Genomic DNA, 17,787 nt, shown 5'->3' with positions numbered 1-17,787 from the left:
GCTTTTCCTCTCCATGTGACTCTCCCCAGGCTCACTTTACATCATCGAATACATTCCTCTGTGTGTCCTCTGGCTTCATAATCTTCTTGATCAGAAAATTTGGAGCACAACTGAGTTACATGTTGTTACAGTACAGGTTCTCCTATGTCCCGAGTCTTCACTGACCCTGAAAGGCTAGGGCCAAATGTTGGCTAACCATGTGGCCCTTCCTTTTCTCCAGTTTTGATCTGCTAATTTAGGTTGTTACCCCTCCAGAAGAGAAGCTCATTATTAACCTGCAATATATGCAGTTTGGCTTACCCTATCAAACTAAGCAGCTTTGTTTCACCACACCCTTCCACCAGGCTTTTTCTTTGCAGCAAACCGTGGACTGAGCCACCCGAAGATATGTGCCAAGATCAAGGCTGTTTTTTCTTCTTCTTCCTCTTCTTTTTTCTCTCCTTCTCCTTCTTTTTGGTGCTTTAAACAATTTATTTAACAGAAATGGACTTCCGTTTATTTCTAAAGTGACCTTCCATTTATTTTTATATACTTTCCCTCATGATTTACAGGATCTTCAAGCCAACATAAATATTTTATAAATATTTGGGTATTTGGGTATACACTTGCACAATACCTTAGCAGTATCTTTCAGCAAGAAATACACCGAAGAGTAAAGACTAGACACAGTTACTAGGTGCAGTGAAAATCTGCTGCAGATATTTCTGAGGTAAGAAGGTACCACATACCTGCTCAACTAAGAAACCATCCTTACAACACAGGATGATTTTTTAATTTTTATGTAGGATCTAGAACAATTAAGCTGCCAATTAGGTGCTGAATGGCAGAGGATCATGCTCAGTTTATGCCATGAGTTCACAGGAAAGAGGTTCCAACAACTCAGGTTCCTTCCTATTGATTCTTACAAAGCATGCTTCTCTGGGAGGGGCAGGCTGGCGCTTCAGTTGAACCCAGGGACCGTTCTCTCTGGCTTCCTTCTGTTTCTGATAGTTTTTCCTTTCCATGTTTCAGGAAACAATCACGACTTCTTGAGTGTTTAGTATGCTCAATACGCACATTAACCTTCTTGGCAAGCGTCTTGCCCTTTCTTGTTTACAACAATGCCAACAGCATGCTGGGTAATGTTGCAGACTCTTCCCGTTTTGCCCGGTAGCATTGGTGAGGCATTCGTTTTTACACAATACCCATTCCCTTGATGTCTATAATATCACCCTTTTGGTCAGTTCGCATGTATGTGGCCGAAGGAACAACTCCGTATTTTCTAAAAGGCCTGGAGAACATATACTGGGTTCCCCTCCTCTTGCCCTTCGTGTTAGTTATTTTGGCAAATTACTGGAAGACGGCGGTTCTCAAGGTTGTTCTCTTCTAAGTTGTGAGGATTGCGTATTTTGCCACAGCATCAGAAATCTGAGTGAGACAGCCCTTCTCCCGGCTGTCAGCAGCCGCCTCGTGGCTGTACCCTCGCATGGCATGGAGGAGATCCCTCCTGTCTGTGCTGAGGAGGGCGCTAATCCCGTCCGTGCGGGCTCTACTCTTACAACTGTACCTTGCAAACACTCATCTGCAGCGAGCGCTGCGCTGGGAGTAGGGATATGAATTTTGGGAGGCACATCCAGGCCCTAAAAGCTGAATAATAAGTTGGCATAACTAGGGCTGGCCCAATAGCTCGGCAGACTAAAGTTCCTGCTTCAGCAGAGCGGAGTGGCTGGGGTTAGACTCCCCATTTGCTGTGCCAGCCCCACCCCCGGGGTACGCTGAGACAGCGATTGAGATTGGGCGTGGTGGCGCGCGCCTGTAATCCTCGTGCTTGGGAGGCTGAAAGCAGGAGAATCACTCCGAGTCTGATCTACATTGTGAGACCCTGTAGACCCTGTCCTAAATACAAATAAATAAATAAATGTTAAAAAAAAATAGGCATAACTTCTGGAAGACAGTTTTGTAGGGCTTGAAAAGTGGAGGGTGTTGGTGTCCCATGACGTAGCCAGCTATTCCATCTCCACAGTATAAGCTCTAGGACCAGGAGCGCCTTTCCCTTCCAGGGGCACATGTGGCACTGCCTGGGAACACTTTTGCTTGTCACATCTTGTGGGAGGATCTGTGGGCAGCAGGCCAGAGACGTTGCCCCGCGGTGCGTGATGCCCAGGAAGGCCCACCCCCCGAGCGGTCCGGCCTGAAACGGAAGTTGTTCCTGTTGAGGAGCCTGGCTCTAGCAGCCAGAAGCGACAGAGGCATGCATCCGTAGTAGCACAGTTTAAATATTTTTAAAAAGTCTATTTTCAGTTCAGCCACAGACTTCAAAATGGATGAATTTTTAAAACTTGATATTTAGTGAAAAAGTGAAACGTGGAAGACGTTATGTATAGATGTGATGTGAAGTACATGAAATTAGGAAAAAGGTCAACACACCCTTGAGGACGATAGCCAAGCTGGGAGAGTCATACAGGACAGGGCTCCTGCTCTACTGCTGAACAATGGCGGGTCCTCCTATGGGTACTATTTTACAGTCCTTGAATATAGTAAAATCTTGGGGTGATGTGTCCAATGAGGGCTCAAGTTCCTATTGACCCACTTGCCTTTTGTCCATCACCTTTTCTGAAAAAGGGCCCCAAAATTTCTGTACCCTGGAGGGACCCATGTTTGAACAAATGACAGCACTAGCTGGGGCTGGCTTGGGCCCCCACAGAGCCCCTTGGAGACAGCGTGCTGGCAATCTCTCTTTGTGCTTTTTTGAGACAGTACCAACAAACAGTTGAGATGTTTTTAAAAAAAATTTTAACTCCCTTATTGAACTGCAATGAAAATATATGTTACACATATTGTTTGGCCTTCCTTCATTATTTAGCACTAAAATCTTTGTTTATTTTTTCATAATAGGAAAGTTCTCCATTTAATGATACGGGGGTATCACATTTTCCAACCAGAGCACTTATTAATCTTTTTGCATCTTGAATAAACAAGTATAGTCTCTGTCCAAGGAAACCAAAAATTTTGTACTTATAAGAAAATCTAGGAGGTTGCACTTCCAGTCTGTCTGTCTTGGATGTGAAGCTTTGAAACTATGTTTTATTTATTTATTTTAAACTATGTTTTAAAAAGTGAAAGACATTGTTTTCCAGTATAGGGATTGAACCTAGGGCCTTCAATCTGAGCTATAGCCTCAGCTCTTTTTACTTATTTTGAGAGAGGGGCTTACTAAATTGCTAAATTGTCTGGGCTGACTAGAGCCTGAGGTTCTGCTTCAGCCCCCCAGAGAGCTGGGGTTACAGAAACACACCCCTACCTGGGGGAAAAGATGCCAGAAGCAAGGACCTGGGAGCCCAAGGAAGTGCTTGCACAGCCAAAGGCATGGGTGTGCCACAGATGGCTGTGGACAGCCGGGAACAGAGGCCCCAGGCAGGGTGGGCAAAGGAGCTGGGCGTGGTGGCGCACACCTGCAGTCCGGCGCATGGGAAGACTGAGGCAGGAAGATCACAAGCCTGAGTCCTGCCTGGGCAGCTTACCAAGAGCCTGCCTTAAAGTGAAGCTTAAAAGGGGCTGGAGATGTTGCTCAGTGGGTTTGAGCTCCAATTTCAGAAAAAAAAAAAAAAAATGGGCAAAGGGTGGGAATAGACAGTGGTCAAAAACTAGGCAGAGACTGTTGTGCATACTTTTAGGTTTGCTTGTATATAATACACATTTTTCCCCAATTTCCCAATAGACAAGGAAATGCTAATTAAAGTAAGACCACTGTTATACCTGTTGGTAATACTTAACATTGAAGGAAGCTGTTGCAGGGCTGATGATGGGAAACTGGGAAATGCACGCGTTGAGCTGGAAGGGAGACTTGTTAGAGTCCCAGGAAATAGCTGCTGCTGTCTATTAAAAGCTAAGCAACCCCCTTTGCTCCAAAGACCCCTGCCCTGGACTCCCTCCCCGGGGATGGAAGCACTGACCTCTGAGATACGTGTGGAAGAGCAGCCACAGGCCACAGTGAGCTACACATCCTCGGCCCTTTTCATTTATTTTGCGACAGAGTCTCACCAAGTCGCTGAATTACCATAGTTGGCTGTGAGGAGGGGAAGGACCTTCCAAGAGGAAATGGCAGTGAGGGAGTGTGGCCACCACGTGGGTGCAAACTTCCCTGAGGGGCAAGTAGAGACCCCAAGAGGCTGGGATGCACCTTCAAGAGGCGTGGGTGAGTGTGAAGAGCCAGAGGCCAGTGTCGTGGCTCCGGGAGGCCAGGGATAGGTCTGGTGAGTCATGCCCCCTCCCAGGCCCTGTGTGAATGGAGGCTGTCACAGTACGCTGGAGAGAAGTATGAGATGAAACAAACCACACTGTGGAGATGGGGGCAAGGGTGGGCGGTGTGATGAGCAAGAGGGGAGCAGGGAGCATCCCGGTGACAGTGTACCCCGGTGAGCCCATGCACAGGAAGCACCACACACGCGTCCTCACACAAGCAGAGACACACAGGTACAGCACCAGGTGGCTATGAGCTCACCCTGGGTGGAAAGACTCAAGCCCTACCTTCACTTCCTTCTGCCTGTAGTGTTCAAATTCTTTTTTTTTTTTTTTCAGAACCAAGGATTGAACTCAGACCCTTGCGCTTGCCAGGGAAGTGCTTATTCTACTGAGCCATCTCCCCGGCCCTGTGTTCAAATTCTTTGCACTAAGCATGTGCTATTTGTGGAGCCAGCGCAACTCACAAAAGGGCTGCCTTCATTGAAAGATGGCAACGAAAGGAAGGAAGCAAGACCTGGTGGGACCACCTGCTCTGACTCCCCTGCGTGACCAGGGAAGGGGAGCTGGTCCAACTCCTCGCGTCAGAGAGGAGCCCAGGGCAGAGCTGGAGCTTCAGTCCATGGCCACCGAGGTCCTGAAAGGACGAACAGTTTGCTGTTGTCTTTTAAAAAAAAACCTTTTTCTATTTTGCGATCTTAGCACTCTTATGCAGTTGCAAGGAATAATGTAGTGAAGTCCCCTGCAGCCCTCCTGCACTTCCCCCAAGTGGTAACATCTTGCCAAATTTCAGTGAGCATCACAACCAGGAAATTAACCTGGAAATGATCCAGACTTCCCTGGTTTGATGTGCACTTGCCAACGTGTTTCTGTGTGTGTTTTGGGTGAGTGTGCTCACATGTGTGGGTGCTGGGTGCCCCAAAGGGGTCAAGACACAGTGGTTCTGTCCCAGGAGCCTCCGGATGTCCTGTGGACCCACAGCCCCCTGTCCTCCCCTGCATCTGGCAGCCACACATTTTTTCCAATTGCTTTGATTTAGTTTTTTTCTTATAGTCCTGTAAGTGGGGTCAATTTTTCACTCAGTGTATTTCTCATCTCTGTCCTGTTGGATTTGAAAGTGGATGGATGGGGAACATGGGCACGGGATGTTCTTCCCATTTCACAGACCAGAGTGCTGTGGTTCAAGGTGACTCAAGGACAAACAGTGAGTGGGATTTAATCTTAGATGGTTGGCAGGTGTGGGCATGACCTCATCTCCACAGGACAGGGCGGAGAAGGGACTTGTCCCAGAGGCACAGCCAAACTGTAGCTAGGTTGGGTTTGTCTTGGTTACTTTTTTGTCATTGCTGAGACAGCACCCAAAGTTAAAGAAGGAAAAAACCCCGAAAACCAAAAACAAAACAAAGTTAAAGAACGAAAGGTTTATGTAGCTCACAGTTTGTGGAGCTTTCAGTCCATACTCAGCTGGCTCCAAGGCCCAGTGGCACAGGGCAGAGGACAGCAGTTCACGGTGGCAGAAGACAGCAAAGCAGCCAGAGCAAAAGGGGCAGCAGCAGCAGAGAGCAGCCTCTTCCCTCCCTTACACTGTATGCGAGCTGGCCGCCCCAGGGGGCTGCAGCACTCCCACCCACAATCCCAGCACTGGGCCACGAGTCAACCGAAGACCCTAGAAGCCTGGCCATGACTGTATGAGGCTTTGGGGGACATCTAGACACAAGCCGTGCCAGCAGTCCTTGCTCCTCACGGGTTTGGCAGGGCCCCTCTGCCTCAGGGGGACGCTGGAGCTTTCCTTTCACCTCCTTTCAGTAGCATAGAACCAGGTTCCTGCCACTCAGGGCATGCTGAACAAGGGACAGAGTCTCAGCTCTGCCACCTGCCCCAGGTGACCAGGTTCTAGAAACTTTCCATTCCTCAGTATCTGAGGATGTGTGGGTAGGGGTGGGGGTGGGAATTAACAGGAGTCAGCCTACGAGGTATGATGGAGAAATACAAAGAATATATATATATATAATCGGATTTGTTTTTAATTAAGTATTATGGCCACATACAAATTTGTGCTCATGTTGTACCTTCCTCACTTTAGACCCTCTAATGAGCTGACAGGAAGCACCACTACCAATCACACATACAACAGTAAAAGTTTTAGTCTTGTGTTTTTGAATAGCTGTTTAAATACTACCATGAACAGTAACTCAGTCTGACCTAAAGAAATCAAAAGTAGAACTTGCTGTTCTGCTTGTTATCATGCTCTTAAAAGGATCTGAATTTACAGATCAACTATAAAATGTGAGAAATGTTAAATATTCTTTATTTGGCATTATACATACACCACACTAAAATTCCTTTCAATAAGTAAAAGGCAGCACTTTTTAGATATAGGGAATTCTAATTAAACTGGTATAGTCAAGACCAAAAATATAGACATGGCTTTCTTGTCTTCAGCCACTCCCTTTAACAGGCTAATAAACACAAACTGAAACAGCGGAGTCTTGGTTGGTTTTGAGACAATGAAAGATCCTCTCAGTATTTAAACATATTCATATAACCAGTTATATGAATCTAAATATAAAACCAACCTTCAGTAGTTTTGAGATGACAATCTCAATCTTTGTGACAAGTTGAACATTACTAATCAAGTCCAACCATGTATTTAGAAGGGAAAACAGTGATAGTATTTACTGAACTGGAATTACTATCAAACCTTGAAGAAAAAAATGATATCCATTTAACTACAAGCTAATTTTATTTAAATCAGGACTGTCCAACAAAAATATTCTGTCAGCCACTCATGATCTGAATTCTGGTGTATGAGATTAAATTATGGTACACATACAAAAACCATGAGACATTTCTGTTCTGTAATAAATAAGGCCGTGACTATTACTCATTAGTAGCCTTTTTGAGGTAAGCTATTAAGTCTGCCCTTTCTCCCTTCTTCTTGATGCCAGCAAAGATCATTTTTGTTCCTGGGATGTACTTCTTGGGATTCTCCAAATGCTCCATGAATGTATCCTCTCCCCAGGTGATACCTTTGTTCTTGTTGGCATCTGTGTAAGAGAATTCAGCGGCCTGACCTGTCTTCTGCCTAAAGAGACCCTGGAGATTTGGTCCAGTCTTGGGCTTGCCTCTCTTCTCAACAGTGTGGCACTGGGCACACTTCTGTACAAAAAATTTCCTGCCTTTCTCACCATCACCCATTTTTAAACCTGCTGCAGCTTCCTCACTGGGTGGTCACTGGTCTTCCCTCGTTACCACAAGGAAAGTTCTAGTGCAGAAGCCTGACGTCCCTCTCTCTCTACAATGAATATTTAAATTAAATTTAGTTTGATAAGAGACACATGGCCATGAATCTGCCTCAAAACCTCCCCTCTCTTTGAATACATACATCCCACGATCCTTGCTGCTTTCTGCAGCAGCTCTGGAGCCCTCTTTCCTGAGGGTCTTTAGTTGTGCTGTCCTGGCTGCCTTGGGGTCCTGAGTGGGTTCAAAATGTTCCCCCTTCATGGTCATTTTGACATAGGGGAAAACCCAGAGGTCACACGGTGCCATATCCAGTGAATAAATGGATGAGGGCACAGTGTCTCATTTTTTATGAGCTGCCTTTCCCCTGGGTGGCACTGGGCTGCAGCATTCCTTTGGGGTCACGCCTGGTAAAGAGCTCCTTTGGCATTGCCCATCCTGTCCTTTTCTCCCTCCCTTGGCCCCTGAGCTGAGGAGGGCAGTGTTCTGGGTTCCAGGCGGGGTTTGGGCGCTCAGCCCTTCCACATTGCTCCCGGGTTTGTTTCATGCTGCCTGGACCCTTCCTTGAGAACCCCTGATGGCTTCCCGCCCACTGGAGGTCAGACACCCAAGTGCAGGACCACGCTGTTTGCTGCCCCTCGCATGGCCTTCCTCTTCCCCTCCTAGTGTGGTGAGGCTCAGAGCTAAGCTCTCCAAGGCAGCGCTCCGGCCAAGCGAAGCTCCCAGAAGCTTTCCCTCCTCCTGTGTAGAAACTATCACAGCTATGCATAAATAATCCTCATCACAGCTATGCATAAATAAAGTAACTAAAGATACCCCAATCCTGAAACTAGTGTTGCAGGAACTTCCTTGGCAAAAGGCACTTTGTAGTTGCTATCAAATTCAGCAACTTGAGCTGAGATCACCCTGGATGCTCTGGGGGAGTCCAGAATCCAATGACAAATGTCCTTAAAAAAGACAGAAGAAGGCCCTGGGAGCATGGGGCGGAGGCTTGTGCAACGCAGCTCGGAGCCAAGGGGCAGGAAGAGGTACTGGGCCAGCCGTGGCTCCAGATCCCTGGCTCCAGCAGTCTGGCCCCTCAGGAGTTGGGAGCCCACACAGCTGTTGTGTTCTGCCCCCTAGGTGTCATTATTTGAGACAGCAGCCCTAGGGAAGCTGGTCAGATTCAGACATAATGCATTTCACCCCCCACCTAAGCCTCAGAGGTTATGAGGGTTAAAACTCCACTTACAGATGAGGAAAATAAAGGCCCATTAACTTGTCAAAGTCATTGTTCGTATGTGGCAGAGTGGCACTTGTGTGACCTCAGCTTCTTTCTGGCCCCGAGTCCCTCTCTGCCCTTGAAGTGAGGGTCCTGTCTTCCCTTCCACGCAGAGCTGAAGAGAGCCTCCCCGACAGCCAGGTGTGTGTGAGCGCCCCCCGCCCCCCAGCTCTGGATGCAGAAGTACTCTGGGTGTGATGCTACACGCCTGGGACATGTCACTCTCCAGGCCCACGAGAGTCCTCCAGGAGATCCTGATGGCATCTATCTTTTCAAGCGATCTTGAAGGTCATGTGGTGACCCCAGGGTGGCAGTTGGAGTGAGCTCCCACCAACTGGGAAGCCTGAGCTATAGGTTCGTGTGGCTGCATCAGGGTTTGTTTGTTTGTTTGTTTGTTTGTTTTCAAACTGAGATTCCTTGGGGCTGGGAGGATGGCTCAGGAGAATAAGTGCTTCTCTGGCAAGCGCAAGGACCTGAGTTCAATCCCCAGTTTGGCAAAAAAAAAAAAAAAAAAAAGGAAAAGAAAGAGAGAGAGAGAGAGAGAGAGAGAGAGAGAGAGAGAGAGAGAGAGAGAAACTGAGATGCCTGAGCTGCCGCCGGCTTGGCTTACGGCTAGGGCTCCCGCTCCAAAGCACCTCAAGGAGGGCTGGAACACAGACGTCGCTGTCTTACAGCTCTGGAGGCTGAAGTACAAGAACAGGATCGCGGGTGGAGCCGCTTCCCGCGGTGTCCCCTGGGGCACGTTGCCTGGCCGCACCTGTAGCCTGCTCTCTTCTTCTCCATGAGGACATCAGTCAGCGTGCACGAGGCCGAGCCGGTGACGTAGCACCACCTAATCACGTCTGTAAAGACCCTGCCTCCAAACACAGTCACACTGAGGTGAGGGGTCAGAACGTCGCCACCTGCGGCTCGGGAGTCACCACGCAGCCAGTGACACTCTCTGTCTGTTTCTTTCTGGCTTCTTGTCCCCAGGCCTGCTCTCCTGCCGGGAGCTGTTGGGTGGTCAACAGCTTTCGGGCTGGCTTGCAGATGAAGCCAGAAACTGAGTCGGGGCTTGGTGCCGTGGCACGGCATGTGTTTACGTGGGTCGGAGTCAGTCAGTCTGCTGCACAGGTCCAGCTTTTGCTCCCTGAGCAGGTGCCATGGCTTCTAGAAGTGGTCCCACCCACTGGGCCAACCCACCAGTGTCAGTTGGGGACATGCGCCATAGGTGGTTGGTACCAGAAATATGTGGGCAGAGGGAAGAGACAGAGGTGCAGACTGTTGTTCCTCCAACAGGGCATGGGGAGCTGAGGGCCTCAGAGTCTGAGGGCACCCACTGGCACCCCGTCCAAGATGACTCGGCCTCAGCAGGCCTCAGCTCAGCACAGAGCCAAGCCCTGGGCCCCGCTACTCAGGGCTTTGCCCAGAAGGACGCGGGGCCCTGGGCATCTGCGTTTTCCTCTTCTTCTTCCCAAGATGGAACTTCAGGAAGCCCTGGTCGAGGTACCTTCTGGTGAAACTGTATGGTCTTTGGTCATCCTTTGTCATGAAAGTTAATAGCCACAAGAAAACCAGAATAAATGTAATTCTCTATCTTAGCACTCAGGGAAGACAGTTTTCCTCAATTTGCAAACAATCCCAGAAAAGTACATACATTACCAATAATGAGTTCTAAGGCTGAGGAAAGCTTTCTAAGCTACATTAATTTTTTCCCCCATAATTTCAAGGGAACTTTGACTTACCTTTCTTTTTTCTTTTCTTTTTTTTTTTTTTTTTTTTTTTTTTTTTTTTTTTTTTTTTTTTTGCAGAACCAGGGATTGAACTCAGGCCCTTGTGCTTGCCAGGGAAGCACTTAATCCACTGAGCCATCTCCCTGGTCCCTTGACTTACCTTTCTGTTCCATTTTACCAAGTGATTTCTTAGTATAAAATCACTCTGCTATGAAGAGACCATCAACAAGGGCAAAGGAGCTAAAAGATGCAGAAAATTATTACAAAGGTGTATGTCAGGGACTGTTTTAGTTACTTTTGACTTGTTGCTGGGACAAATACCCGACACTCAAAATGCAGGAAGGAAAGGTTTATTTAGCTCACAGTTACTGGAGGGTTCAGTCCACATTCCACTGGCTCCAAGGCAAATGACAGCAGTTCATGCGGCAGAAAATGATGAAGAGCAGAGGAGGAGCAGCAGCTGCAGTGGCCGGCAAGCCTCTCTCTTCCTTCTATGCTGACTGCAAAGACCAGCGTGCCATGGAGAAGGTTGTAGCTCCTCCAAAGCGGCAGGGCTGCTAAGATCAAGCTCCTCTGAAGACTGGGACTTCTCCACTGAAGCGCTGCCAGAGCTGGGCCCCGCCTGGAGCTACCCCAGCTGATTCAGCCAAGTTGACACAATGTATCAACTAACACAGGTATTTAACTAATGCAATTATTACAATTGCTACGTTGTTTTGCTGGATTGTGGATTTTTTTTAAATTTTTAAATTTTTTTTGGTAATGTTTCTGCTATTTGTCAATTTGAAACACTAGGGCCCAAGGAGATGGCTCAGTAGAATAAGCGCTTGCCTGGCAAGTGCAAGGGCCTGAGTTCAATCCCTGGTTCCACAAAAACAAAACAAAACAAAACAACGAAAAATACTAAAAAATTTGTTGTGTTTTGTTACTACTCTTTGTAATCAAGTTAGTCTTTGTAATTTTTTACTCTTTTTCCTAAGAGCAGACCCCCCAGTTGCAGAACTTTTTTGAAGCCTGGATCCAGCACAATTGGTGGATCTAACACTGCAGAAGGCTGAGGCCTGAGGGTGGGAATTTGGAGCCCCAGCTCCAGCAATCAGCAATTTAGGAAGATCTGTTTCAAAATAAAAGCCCAAAAGGTAGAGTTTAGCCAGGTGTGGTCATGCATGCTTCTAATCCCAGCACTTGGGAGGATGAGGCAGGTTTGTCTCAACTTCAAGGCTAGCCTGGGCTACATAGTGCCTTCAGGGCCAGCTAAGGAACTACATAGTGAGACCCTGTCTGAAACAGACAAATCTTCTTCCTCTCCTCTCTATTAGAACTCTGTTGGTTTCTTTGTTTTGTTCTTTTTTTCCAGGCTGTGGCTACTCAGCACAGGTGGAGCCGGGACAGATCCGGCTCCAGCTTGAGGAGGTGGGATGTCAAGCGTGAGCCAGAAGCAAAGGCCGCCGAGCGCTGGGCTTGTTACTGCAGCTCAGCACAGTGTATCCTGACTTGGACAGTGTAAAACTGCAAAGCTGGGCCGGTGGACCGCCCTCTGGTGAGACCATTTCAGGGCGAGCTCTGACCTCCAGGACGCCACAAGTGCTGGCCTCCGCCCGCCTCCCAGGCCTCACCTTCCCACACCCTTCTGCTCATCTCTCTGCTGCCAGGGTGCACCCGCATCTTTCAGACTCTCAAATGGGTCCCATTTTTGGTAGAGTGCCAGCCAGCTTTTCCTGTCCTCCCTGCTACCTCATTAAGCCCATGCTGGTAGTGACTTTCTCTCTTTGGTACCCTAGACTTAGGGACTGGCTGCCTGTTACCAGGTTGAGGCTCAGTAAGGGGCTGTAGCTCACGCTGAAGGACTGCACCTCTGCCGGGCCAAACTCTGCCCTCCTTCACGACTCACTCAGCCTGATGTAGCCTTATCTAGGAAACACTGTTTGGTGAAGTATTTGGCCCCTTGGTGAAGATTATGGGCTGGAACTAGGACTCCGTGGGTTGGGACACCTGCCCTGTCACTTCCTACTTCTGTCCTCAGGAACTTTTCCCTTTAGCCTCTGACCTTCACATTCCTTGTCTGCACGAAGAAGGAAATGCACACCCGCGAATGTTGCATCTGCCCTGCCCACTGCCTGACCTAGAACGGCCTCCATCCTTGCTGACACACGCCCCGGCCCGGTTCTCCGGCTGTGAACGTCTTGAGGGCTGGGCCCTTTCCCCGGGACTTCCACTCTCATGCGAGCATAAAAGCCCTCCTAGGGTTGCTTCGCCGGCAGCAGGACCCCTCGCTGCGGGCCTAGTGCGCACGCTCGGATGCGCCTCGCCAAGCTGGGGTAGAATGGCACCCTGCGTCGGCCCCGGGCGGGGCGGGGCGGGGCGGAGACGGGCGCCACGCCTCCTCCCTGACTGGCGGGAGAACGAACCAATTGGAGGGGCGCCTCGGGAGGGGCGGGGACGTGCCTTGAGCCGGCGCCTGGCGCCCGCGGGAGCTGCAGCCGCCAGCGTGCGGCATTCGCCGGTCGCCCGCTTGGGCTGGTCCTGCGGCCGCGGCTGTTCTGCGCATCACTTGCTTTCACAATATTTTTTGAATACATTTATTTTCTGTTCCATTGAGTTCTTTTTAAGGCGGCAGAGGCCAGGGCGACCGCGGCGACAGTGGTGTGCGCGCGGGGAGGGGAGGGGCGGCCGGAGGATGCGGTTTGGGACTGAGCTCGCGACGCCCGCCTCCGCTGCCCGGCTCCGGCCGGGACGCCGAGCAGGTGGGTACAGGTGCTGGGGGAGGGGGACTCGCGGGCCGCGACCGACGTGGGGGCCCCGCGGCAGGGGACCAGGGCCCGGTGCCGCCCCGCTCCGCCGCCCCCATCTGGAGCTCCCATCCCCCTTTCGCCTCGGTACCCCCTGCGTCACCTCCCAGCAGCCGCGTCGTCTCCTGCGGCCCCTCTGCGTCCTGCCCCCTTGCCCCTCACGCCACCCGGTTTGCACTCCTTTCCCCATTCTGCCTCCAACCGGGTTGCGGACCAGGGACCCACCCGTCGCCTACAGGAGCGGTGCGGGGGGCGTGGCCGGCCGCTTCCCCGTTTTTCCCTGGACCTTTGCCGAGGTGGCATAGAAGATGGAACCGGAGCCCTGGGCCACTCCACCGCGGCTGGGGGCTGGGAGGGGGCGTCCGCCCTGGCCGCACCCCACTCCGCCCCACGCACACCCCACGCAGCCGCGGTCCCGCCGTGCACAGCCTAGCGCCGCTCGGCTCACGTGGGCACAGGGGAGGAGGCTGGCGAGTTGGAAGAAAGGCAGGAGCCCACCCTGCCGCCGGCCGGCGCCCCTGGGCGAATCGGCCCTGTGGTGCGGGCCCTTTGCGGGCATCCTGCGTTCTCGATCACCGGCCCCATGCCCCATTCTTCCCCTTGTGGATCGGGCTGCCGAGGATGGGCCTCGGTTTCCATAGAGGCCGTTTGCCGGGCTGGAGGTTTTGGCCTTAAAAGCCTCCTTCTCGAGAACACACCTTAGTAATCTTCTCTCCTGAAGCCTGGCTGTCCTAGGCTCCCTGCCCTCGGCTCACCGCCAGTCTCTGCCCGGCCCTCTAAGCTCGAGTGACACTGGAGCCTCCAGCCTCCTCTGCCGCCGCCCCTTTTGCGCCACTCCTGCTACACTGACCTTGGCCTTTGGTCTTGCTGTTCCCTGTCTGGGAACACCCTGCCTTGGGCTCCTGCCCCACCAAGGTCAGAGGAGCCCTTGGTCCCGTCTGAGTTTCCCCATATGGCAAGCAGGTCTCTCTGCTTCTCCCCATCAAATGTCTGCTGCCTCCCAGGCCAGAGGGGAGGTGGGGGAAGACAAGCAGCCTCAGTCCTGCCATCCACTCAGGGCACCACGCGCTCGGTGAATGTCATCTTCTCATGCAGGTGACCCGCCCTTGTGGGGGGAGGCTGTGGAGCAGCTGCTGATCTCCAGCCACCAGACCTGGGGTGAGGTGGTGCCTAGGGGAGGGGTGGGTTTGCAATGGTGAGGACCACGCCTCCAGGAAAGGTTCTTCTTCTAGCAGGGCATGTCAACTGTCTAGGAGACCTTGGTAGGTAGAGAAAACTCTGGCCGCGTCACACTGTGGAAGCAAGGGCGGTGGGGGGGGTAGGGTGGGGTGTTGAAAGCATTGTTTGGAAACTCGTACCACCAGCTCTGCAGTGCATGGCATCTCTGTCCCAGGCTTGAGTGAGTTTGCGTAGCTCTGAGTCTTCTCAGTGACACAGTTGTTGTTTTCCTCCTTTTCAAACCATCCGTGGCTCTGGCTGGTCCTGATCTCTCAAGTTCCTCCCATCGAGGCTTCCCTGGGCCACCTGTCACCTCCTCTGGACCCTGTGTCTGCCACTGTGCCACCTGTGTTTTCTAGTCCTGTCTTCACACGGGTTTTTCCATGTGCTTTTTTTTTAAAAAAAAAATGTGTTTAGTATGGGGTCTACAGAGTCTCACTACGTAGATCGGACTCATAGTGATCCTCCCGTTTTTCAACCTCCCAAGTACTGAGATTACAGTCTCATGCCACCACACCCAGTCTCAATCACTGTCCCAGTGTGCCCTAGGGGCAGCGCCAGCACGGCAGGCCTGGGATTGAACCCCAGTCCTTCCACCTTCCTAAGCAGGTGCTTTAGTTCACTGAGCTATCTGGCCACCCCAATGTGCTGTTTTTTTTTTTTTTTCCTCCAAAAACATCTCCTTTACCTTGGTCTACCTGGAGAATGCCCATTTGTACTGTAGGACTCAGCATGCTTGTTACTGACCACCAGATTGCCTGTTCTCTCATCTGCACAGCCTGTGTCCATAGGCATCGGTGGCGTTTTTCCTTAGGCCAAGCTTGCCTGCTGCGGACTGAGGACATGGGGCTGTCAGGGCATGAGGTCTCTGTGGCATGGGCTCCACCTTCCTGGTCGGGGTCAAGCCACAGGATGCGACTTGCCCTGTAAGAGGGTCACATACAGAGTTGTGGGCGGAGCCTCCAGGCTGCCCCACCTGGAGCAGGGAGGCTTCTTGGGGAGGGTGTAGGCGGAGCTGCCCTACTGGTATGTGGGCTTGAGGTGGGGAGGAGGGATAGGAGGGACAGTCCCTAAGGTGTAAGCCGACAGCCATGGCCAGTGGTTGTTTCATTGTCTTTCTGTGGGCTTGGGAATCCCTTTTCAACTCTGCCTTCCACCTGGACTTTTCAACCAAGCGGAGTTCTCCCTGGGAGAGATTGGGAGTGACTTCATTGGCCCCAGGTGTCCTTTTGCATTGGGGTAGGACAAACCTGCAGGGTTTCTGAAGTTGAGTTCACCTGTGTTTTATTCTTTATTGCTGTGCTGTCTTGGGTAAGAGGCTTGACCTCTCTGAGCCTTCACTTCCTGTACAGATGGGTTCAGTGTAGTCCATGGGCACAGGCAGGACTTAAAACATGGTTCTGAAGAGGAGGAAGTGCGTGTGAGCTGCGGCATTGTCACAGAACAGATGCCCACGCTAAGGGCCCTTGTTTGTCTTTCTCTGGCTACCAATGGAGCTAGTGACCAGAGGGGGCAGCGCCACCCTGGTCCAAAGGACTGAGCTGCCACCTAGCCCAGACCTCACTGGCTCTGGGGCCTTGGGCAAGAGCTCAGCCTCTCTGCTCAGCTGTCTTTTGGAGGGTGGGAGTGAAGGTTATATAAGGAGAATAGCTGCGGTGGCTTCACCGCCCACTCCTGCTGCGTTCTCCCATTTTAGCTGTGTGCCTCCCTTAGGTAAGGAACATGTGGGCACCTGAGGAGGGGGCAGCCCAAGGGGAGAGAGGTCCAAGCAGGGGTTGTCCCGCAAGCATGCTGAGCCCAGCAGCTGCAGCTGAGGTGGTCCTGGTGCTGCTGGGATCAGAGCCCGGGAAAGGGTCCCCACCTGGCTGGTAGAGGGCCCGCTGTATCCTGGATGACCTCAGAGAGGGCAGTGTACAGCACGGGATGTGGGTGTACACGGGTGTGTAGGAGACAGGCACGTAAGGGGAGCTCAGAGTAGACAGGGTGCTGCTCTTGTCTTGGGTGTTAGCATTTGCTTTTACAAACAGTTGTGTTGTTCTTCATAGTTACAACAGTTTGCAAAGTACTTAACCAAGTGATAGTACCCAGGCAGGGGGCTGACAAGCTGTATGTTTCATTCTTTGTTTTTTTATAAATAAAGTTTTATTGGAACAGCCACACCCCCTCAATAGTGATGGCTGTGGTCACTCCAGCACTCTTTCAGCAGAGTCAAGCCGCCAGGACAGACCCTGAAGAGCTGGATGCAGTTCCTTCCCAGCCCTTTGCTGTAGGTGATTCGTGGGCTGTGGTCCTTCTGCCCGTGCTGTCTTGGATCCTAATGAGCTGGTTCTGTCTTTGAGAAAGGTACACTTGTCTTTCACTTTTAGCAGAGAAGCACAGAGGTGTCATACAGCTAGGACACCTCTGCTGTCAGGGCAGGGATTTGAATCTAGGAAGCACCCCCTTAACCTCAGGAGATTTCTATTTCTTACTGTCTTCTCATTGAGTTTTACCTGGTGACATGTATGCTATCTATTTAAAAAATATACTGGCAATTTCTCAATCCCAAGTACAGGATCCAGTCTTAAGCTACTTTATGTTCAATGCATATACTTAATAATGGCTACTCTGCTGGCCCTTTTCAAGGTCACGGTGTCTGCACCCCCAGAGCCCTCTGTGACTGTTCCTCACTTTGGGGATGGGGGCAGCTCCACTGCAAGTCATGCGGCTGTGGGGATGGGAAGAGGGCACAGAGCAGGGCCGCGTCCAGCAGTGGGCAGTGGGCAGTGGCTCCCAGGTGAAGTCCCTTGGGCAGCGCCTCAGTTGGCTCTGTGGTCCAAGAAGTCCCCTCTGTCCTTTCTAGGACCTGGAGGCATCCTCAGGGCTTGGCACAGGTCCAGAGCTCCTGACCCAACCTCGGGGATCCAGAGACTGTGGGGGACAGCCCTCCCGCTCTCCTGTCCCCACGGCCTAGACTTGGCTCAGAGGACACTTAGGGAATCAGCAGAGTTCTGTGTGTGCCTGCAGGGCCGCCCTGTGTGGCAGCGTTGCTCTCATGCGTGGCAGATAGGGGATGCGCTGGCTCGGCCCGCTGGCTTGCAAGCTGCTCCCTGGGACTGTGTTGAGCCTGGACCATGGGACAGGCCCCAGTCCGTTGCTCGGTGAGTGTCGGGGAGGGACGCGTGCCAGGGGTGCCCTGCTTCCCAGGTGCATCCTCAGAGTGAGCAGTGGGCAGGGCCGTGCCTCCCCACTGTCGGTCCCTGGGCTGTGATGTCGCTGTGCTCCCGGGTCAGCTGTGCCGTGAGGCCGCTGCATGCGCCTATCTGCTTGTTCCCACGCCAGCTTTTGTCTAATATAATTGCAACGCACG

General features: G+C 51.5%; 1 protein-coding gene and 1 pseudogene across 1 annotated transcript in view; one reads left to right on the top strand and one right to left on the bottom strand.

Moving 5' to 3' along the window:
- Positions 1–7,098: 7,098 nt before the first annotated feature.
- Positions 7,099–7,416, bottom strand: LOC105743392 (annotated as a pseudogene).
- Positions 7,417–13,102: 5,686 nt separating this feature from the next.
- The window catches only part of Jakmip1 (janus kinase and microtubule interacting protein 1), a 116,342-nt gene continuing 111,657 nt past the window's right edge, over positions 13,103–17,787 (top strand). The window contains exon 1 of the mRNA XM_004624579.2: positions 13,103–13,175. The gene's annotated coding sequence lies outside the window, so the exon portion shown is untranslated. The remainder of the gene's footprint in view (positions 13,176–17,787) is intronic.

The sequence above is a fragment of the Octodon degus genome, unplaced genomic scaffold (assembly GCF_000260255.1).
Source record: "Octodon degus isolate 3935 unplaced genomic scaffold, OctDeg1.0 scaffold00006, whole genome shotgun sequence".
NCBI classification, from domain to species: domain Eukaryota; kingdom Metazoa; phylum Chordata; class Mammalia; order Rodentia; family Octodontidae; genus Octodon; species Octodon degus.
This window is presented reverse-complemented; position numbering and strand designations above follow the sequence as displayed.